Raw genomic sequence first — 7,979 nt, forward strand, 5'->3', positions numbered from 1 at the left:
AATTCAGTTAACCTGGACAGTGTTACCCAGGGTTTTGAGAACAGCCCAATGATTTTTGGGAGCAGGTCAGCTTGTGAGCCTGAGATTTGGGTTCCTCTATCCCATGGTGGAACTCCACTGAAGGATGTGGATGCCACAGTAACAGAAGAAGACTACATAGAATGGGCTGTGAATTTCCTCAATTTCTTGATTTTCATGGCTATCAAGTTTCTCAACATAAAGCACAACTGATCAAAGAGAAGGAAGCCATTTGCTGAACACCCACAACACCAACGCAGAGCTGCCTCCAAGCCAGCGGCGTGCGACTGCGTGGAGACTGTCTGTGCCAGCTGGTCAGACCTACAGGAGGAACCGTTGGACGACGCTGAGCATTCCTGGATTCATTGACAGAAGCAGTTCTAGGTTTGTGAGACAAGGAAACTGTAAGGCAGGAGACGCAGTAACGGCTACTGACAAGATAAATGACACAAAACCATTATCTGTGGTGACTTCCACTCAGAAGGCTGAAATAACTGCCTTGACAAGATCCTTAAATGTAAGAACAGAAGCTAAATATGCTTTTGGGGTGGTACCCACTCATGGTACCATACGCAAAGAGTGAGGGTTGCTTACACACAAGGAAAACAAATTCATCATGATGTAAAACTACCGAAGAGCAGCATGGCTGTTATACATTGTAAAGCACATCTGAAGAGCGACACTGTGACACAGGAAACTGGGAATATGATGGTGGGTCAGGTGGCAAAACAGACAGCTGAAGGAAAAGACTATGGTGAACTGGCTTCAATTCCAGACAGTAAACTTAAAATATCCGAACCTGAGTCAGAACCTATAAGATAATCTGAGGAGGATAGGAATCTAATTAATGATTTAGAAACAAAGAGAGCAAGATGACAGATGGGTGCATACCCAGATGGACACACTGTTGAGCCCTTCAGTATTTTACAGAATTTGGTTCTAAGGGAACATAACCAAACATAATCCTAGTACCGGGAACAGGGTACAAGTGGAAAAGGGATGACAGTACCAGTTTCTGGAAAAACTGGATTGAGATTAGGGAGTAAGACAGGAACAGGACAATTACTGTATGTACCTGATGCAGGGACTAATTTATTGGGCTGTGATCTTATGATGAAATTGGGAATATAAATAACCTGTCAAGAGGGAATTATGGTATCAATGAATGCCTTAACAGAGACAGATGAGAAAGATCCAGATCCTGGGGTCTGCACAAAGGAAAGGAACGGGGGGTTGAAAATAACCCCTTTAAAAATAAAGTTGCAGGATAAATATGAGACCCTAAGACAGAAAAAAATATCCAATTCCCCTTGAGGGACCAACTGGGCTTAAACCTGCGACACAAGGATTATCGGAAGATGGGTCAGCCTTCAATACTCCAGCTAAACAGGTCTGTACCTTGGACTAAATGTTTGTCTCAGGCACTTACCTGAATCCATACAGCACTGAAAAAGACATGGCAGTTTCCGCATACGAAATGTTATTTGGGTTACCATACCTAGGAAGGAAAAATGAGATTCCGCAGTTTGAAACTGAAGATATGTTTCTTAAGAACTACCTGCTCGGATTGCCTTCCTCACTATCGTCTCTCAGGATATTAGAAGAAAAGGAATACGAACAAAGAAGTTTTTAGAATTGTACCTTAGAAAGGAATTGCCAAAACCAATGTTGTTAAAGAAAAAGGGGGGGAATTTGTTGAAATTGGTCGTGTTGTTTCTGCATCCAGCACTGAAAAGGGCAACTGATACAAAGCTGTAACATATCCTTAGAAATAGCTAATGTGCAAAGTAAGAATACCATACACGTATTAGTAACATATTTTAGAAACATGGTTACCAATTTACCTAACAAATACTTTCTTACCAAGCTGTAATAGATTTGGAATGTTCCAAACAAAACAGGTATAGTATTCTGAACTAGGAATACATAGTGTAAGGTTGTTCATTAGACCAGCAGATTATGATAACTAAAAGAAAAAAAAGAGAAAAAGCTTACCTGTATCCTGGCATCACTTAACAAACTCCAGCAGAGCAGATCTCAAGAAGAAATACTTCCACACTCTAAACCAGTATTTAAAAGGGGTTTAGCAGGGGTGCAGCCAGGCACCTCCCCATCCTGTAGCACAGCTGAATTGCCTTCACCTGTGCTCCTGGGGCTGATTCAGGGCTCACCTCAGGTGATCAGTCAGAGGTTCAGGAGGTGAGTCAGCAGGTCCAACACTCGCATAATCTAACATTTAGTAACATGACATAGCACACATTTACAACACAGACACATAACAATCAAAAACAAGTGACAATTATCAGAACAATTTAAAGCCTATTGTTCATAATCTTAAAGAAGTAGCAAACAGGTGATAGCACTTACCGCTTTCCATTAGTTACCAGGCTGTCTTGCAGCATTGGTGACCTGTAGTGATTCCACAAACATACCTGTTTCTTGTTTTGGTTCCCTGTGAAATTTTTTGTTGGTCCATCAAGAATTTTTATTAAGAATCCATGCACCGTAATGTAGTTGCGTTTTTATTTTTATTATTGAGTACCATCATCATCACAAGAAATGCTGAGTTTGTGTGTGCATTTCCGAATTTTATTTTTTATTTTCTTTTTTTTTTTCAGGCACTGTTTTCTCTAGTCTTGATGTTTTATGGAACTGCATTTATTAATCATACAAGCGAATTTTATTGAGGGTACAAGTAGTGCAATTGTTATACAATCAAATACAATAAAAAATTATAAATAAAATAAATAATTAAAAATTAATAAACCAACACCAGCAGCTAAATGTTAAGGAAAACATTCAGTTTGAGATATTAGAGTTTGGTTCTTCACGAGAACACATCCCCTGAACCGCCTCCCAACGCTGCTTTCAAGAACAACTCGCAATGAGATGCAGTGCTGGGGTTTCTTCCTCCTGCTGTAACTGTAAAGGATGCATTAGTTCTGAATGGGGATGGGACATACAAAGTCAAAATCGCAAAGGCAAGACAAGTGTCCTTTTTTTTGGCATCTATTATATACAGGGTAGCAGAACAAGTAGGAACATATAACTGCAATTGCAAGCAGCAATATAAAAAGCTATGTTGTACACCCCAGAAATTACTATAATCCTGTATCAGGTATACACAGGTTTTCCTTGCCGAGCAAAAAACGAAACACAATAAAAGTTACAGATGGGAGTCAATCCTGCCAGGGTAAAGCAATGCCCTTTGAGGATACAATATCACAGGAGGATTTAAAAAAAATCCTACCTTTTCATATTTTGGATTATTAATTGCACAGAAATTCATTAGACCAGCAGAATCAAAACACATTTAACAAACTTCCAAGGAGTCAGGGCCTTTACAAAAAGCAGAAGTGTCCCACTTCGTGGTAATGTTCCGATACTGTAGACAGGTTCCAAGATACTCCCCTCTATCTTCCTTCCAAGCCTATCTGCATGAAAGGACAGATGAACGACCGGAACAATGACCCAGCGTGAAGGAGCACCCATGTTGGGGGGGTAATTAAGCAATTGAGGCTAAACGCCTATGTTGTACAACTGGCAACAGAACAGCTACGACCAAATGTTAGTTATGAAAGCCATTGTTCAAAGTCAATTAACGAATTAAGACTTTCGTGTTTGGGAGGCAAAGAGTTGTGTCTACTTGGTGTTTGTGCCTTTAGTGAATCATCGCCAAACAGCGCGAAGCTGCAGTACTCAACCAATGAGGAACCAGGGGAGAAAGTAGGGGCAGGGCAGTAGGGGATTAAAGATTCAACCCTGTCTTCTCCAGGCTCTCCTGCTGGCAGGAAGCCTGCCATTGCAATTGCGAATGTAATCTGCTTTATCAGAGAAACCGTCCTAGAAAATTATTTAGATAATTCCAACACCATGAATTAATAGGTGGAAACCAGATATTTCCTGAAAAAGAAAATTTACCATAGCCTTCTGAGCCAGAGAACTCACTAAAACTCAAACTGCCATTTAACTCTCAGCTCAGCTCATGTGTTTGCAGCCCTGGAGTGTAGAGCCTGTGGGAACAAAGAGGTGATTCCTGCCTCTGTCACCAAGTACAGAGGTTAGTGCCTCATCTTCATAGCTGACAAAATCTCTGGAGGTTTCCTGTATTCTTAAAATTTTACCCCAGTTTTGCCTTTACCTCAGTTTTTTTTAAAAGAGCTCATGACAGAGAATAAAAGTAATTTTTTTCTCCTCATGAAGTTCCTTATGCTTTTCAGGAAATATGGTTCTTTCACTACTGATGTGGGGATTTTTTTTGATGAAAGAGGAGTTCTACTTCTATGTACCTCATGAATTATCAATGATCTGAAATGTAGATGCAGTAAGATGTGATTATGAAAATTCAATTTACTCTTATGTATTGAGTGGGTCTCCAGTTACAAGATTAATACACAGAAATGGAAAGTTAGATTCCAGAGTTACACATGCAAGGTGGGTGATGAGACCGATATCTTGTTCTAAAGTTGATGTAGTGATGCAATTAAGATAATAATGCTTTATAAAACAACTATCTCACTATGTTTTTTTTTTTTTTACTAGCTGAGTTGGCATCGTAACCTTATTCAGCCAAGGACAATGGAGCACCATAAATCTTAACAGCTGTTCTGGACAAAGGATTAGCAAAAAGGAAGAAGTATTTCTTAATCTGCTTAAAAGCATGTATGTCTCTAAATTTTTACCACCTAGAAGACGTAGACCTTGCCAGTTCTCCTTTCCCAAGATGACAAACTAAAAACGCCGAGGTTACAGGACAAGTAATTTGACACTGTCAGTCTATTAACATTTGATTCAATCGTATGAAAGACACATTCAACCTGATAATTCTTCAACTTCCTTGTACATTCCAGTGACAAAACATATTTTTTCTTCAATGGTAGATGATTTGATGCTATCTGGTCTGGTCTGGTAGAGCAAGAAATAATCAATTATACACTCGAAGAAAGCAGATCTGAAGGAGGATTACTTACTAGAGGAAAAAAAAACTTGTTACAATTTGAAAGGTAGAAAAATAGGTGTTTGAAATCCTCATAGTCTTTCTTCCTTTTATGTAGGTAATTTTTTATTACCTGAGGGCCCAGAAGATCTTATTTTAGTCCCATCTAGTTGTCAGTACCACAAAAACATTTTCTAATCGACATTGATTGCAGAAAAGAGACCTGTCTGCTCGATCATGAGGCATGGATCAGCTCAGGATCTGATGCACCATACAGTATGAATGGGAAGGCATTTATTTGACAGTTCTTTTTCCAAGGGTGAATTGCTGATAGCTATAGTGCTCTGTACAGGCATTAGGGAGTTTTAGAGTTTGGGGCTGTTTTACACACACACATTTTCCTTTCTCTCCAGTGGTTTTGATCCATATTAGCAAAAGTGATACAGAAAAAAAGTGAAAATTTGACTACGACTTTTAACCCTCTGCAGTTCCGCCATGCCCTGATTGATACTGCCGGTGGTCTACATTTGCAGAATTTAAGGTTCACTGTGATTTGTATCTGTCAGCTGAGCTTAACTTCTCTTTCTTGTGAGCTGTGTGGAGGTGGTTTTCAGCCTCTCGGGACTGAGGTACAGTACATGGTTATTACATATAGAATAGAGGCATACCTTTTTTGAAGTTAGAAGTCAAGATGCAACGTTCCTCCTTAGTGTCTTACTGCAAATTGTATCTGTATAAAAAAAAAAAGGTAACGTAAGAGGCAGCATCGATCAGCAGATTGTGTAAGACAAAAGTGAGTGAGCTCTGCCTTGCCCATCCCTTGGGTCTACCCATGTTACTGAGCTTCCCAAGGACCTGATGGTGTGAGATACCATGACCAACCTCTTACCACCTACTACTAGGCTCAGTGCAGACTTCTCCAGCTGAGATCTCAAAAGCAAAGAGCCGTACCAGCAGATGCTAACTAACTTCACCTTTCCTGACTGTAACTCTGCTGTTGTGGTGAGGTAAAGATCTCTGCCTGATCCTTTGCTCAGTGTTCCCTCAGTCTCAGGCCGATTGTAGATATTGACCTTAATCTCCTCAAGCTTGTCTTTCCCATAATAACAATAATATCTTGTTAGTATCTGAGAGATACTACCACACGTTTTATAGAGTCCCAAACAGAATGAAGAACCTCACGTGGGATATGACGAGTGCAGTCTACCACAGCTTAATGACTAGTGACACGCTACTCGCTGTTCCCTAGGGATGTATTACATGAGCAAAAAATACCTAACTTAGCTAAGGTCCAAAACACCTAAGAGTATTTCCAAGCTCAGAGATAGGAGTATATTCTCACCTAAGGCTTTCTTCATCAATATAACTTCCAAGAAGAGGCATGTCAGCTGTGAAAATTGCTGTATTAGTTTTGAAACACAAAGAGTTAAAGCTGCACTGTAAACAGAGGGGTTCCAAACTGCGCTAGTCAAACTTAAAATAATGCATTAAATACAGTCCTATTGACCAGGCATAATTAGGAAAAAAAAACTAACAACACAAGATTAAATTAATTCTTAATGTGATACTCTTAAAGAAATCAGATAAAAAATGAATGCTTATGAGCAGGATAAAACCATTTAAAGCATCTCAGCTTGACACAGAAGATGATCCAAGCTAAAGGATGATGTTTCCCAGCACTCCTTATAACATGTAGGAGAATAAAGGCACAAGACAACTAATTTGTGTTTCCTTGCTAACAGCTCTTTGCATATTGATGTACAATAATTGCTAATCGTTGTAAACCAAATAGCAAAATGAAAAAAAGCAAAACAAAACTGTTTAGTCCTTTGTCTAACTCCTTGCCTTGTACTTCACTGTGTGACACGTGATGATTGTTGCTCATTAATTTCAGAGATACTTTCTATTCTTTGTTTGAAGGAGAAAGAACATCTGAGACCAGATTATTTTGCTCCAAATAAACCTCTTGAACTTAGATTTTTTAAAAAAATTATATTTCATTTTCATGGTTTTGCAATTATAAGCTACCCTGCACTTCCATCTCTTCTTATGCTGTTGTTATTGCAGTAATGGAGTATAGCTTCACTTAAGAAATGTAGTTTCTTCTAGGGGTCACACTTCATGTTCATTTCCCCTGGGTGCTTAGAGACTGATGAGGTACTGCTAATCATAGCAGTACCTGCACAGATACCCCTCATTCCCTATCTGAACTAGCCATCAGATGATATCCAAGTGCTCAGAAAAAGTCACCAAAAAAATATATACTCGTGCTTCAACAGAGGCAATAAATCCAATTCTTCCTACCTTGAAAAACTGTAATCAACTTCATATGGTTTGCACTCGGTGTTATGCACTTATGTCTTAGAACAATTACAAAGTGTATTTTATACTGGAAAGCCTTTTTTCCTCCCTCAAATTGTCCACAAAAAAAGAAATGCAGCGCACTGACTGAACAGAGCAGTGAGGTAACACTGATCAGTCCTGCTAGCTTAGTGGAGTAACACAGATAGCAGATGTTTCAAAAATGGACATAGACATCTCATGCTAATGGGCCTCTAACTTTATTTTTTTGTACCATGAGGACATAATTTTGATTATGACACTAAGCAATAGAAGACAATTTCTTCTTCAGAGAAGATGCCAATGACTGGATGAAAACACTCACCCTGGAGAAGTGTCTGCAGACCTTTTGTTTGACCATATGGCTTCATACCAGTAACAGGGGAAGGCCACTTCAAGGAGAACAGACCTCAAAATATGGACAAGACCTAATGCGCTTTCCTGATTCACTCCGGTCTCAGAGATGCCAGCTGTGATGCCTTTTTAGGACAATACCAAATAAGGGGCCCAAAAGGAATATTGCTACTGACATTCAGAATATCTCAGGCAATTTGTTTGGTTCAGTTTGAGTTTAGTACATTTCAGTGTGCACTTATTACAACAAAAGTGAAAGGATTCATTATGAGTTCACCAATGCATGTTGATACCCTAGTCATTTTTTTTTATTATCTGATGAGATTTAAGC

At 39.2% G+C, this 7,979-nt stretch overlaps 1 long non-coding RNA gene across 2 annotated transcripts; it reads right to left on the bottom strand.

Annotated features, from left to right (window-relative positions):
* Positions 1-236: 236 nt before the first annotated feature.
* Positions 237-7,768, bottom strand: LOC128084275 (uncharacterized). 2 transcript variants are annotated; one of them, XR_008208423.1, is made up of 4 exons: positions 7,620-7,768; positions 5,623-5,684; positions 1,094-1,154; positions 237-339 (listed from the first exon to the last, which is right to left on the bottom strand). It is a non-coding gene; the product is annotated as an uncharacterized LOC128084275 (long non-coding RNA). The 2 variants fall into 2 exon arrangements; XR_008208422.1 differs by having other exon boundaries at positions 265-374.
* Between the last annotated feature and the right edge of the window lie 211 nt (positions 7,769-7,979).

The sequence above is a fragment of the Tympanuchus pallidicinctus genome, unplaced genomic scaffold (genome assembly GCF_026119805.1).
Source record: "Tympanuchus pallidicinctus isolate F22 unplaced genomic scaffold, pur_lepc_1.0 scaffold26, whole genome shotgun sequence".
NCBI classification, from domain to species: Eukaryota; Metazoa; Chordata; class Aves; order Galliformes; family Phasianidae; genus Tympanuchus; species Tympanuchus pallidicinctus.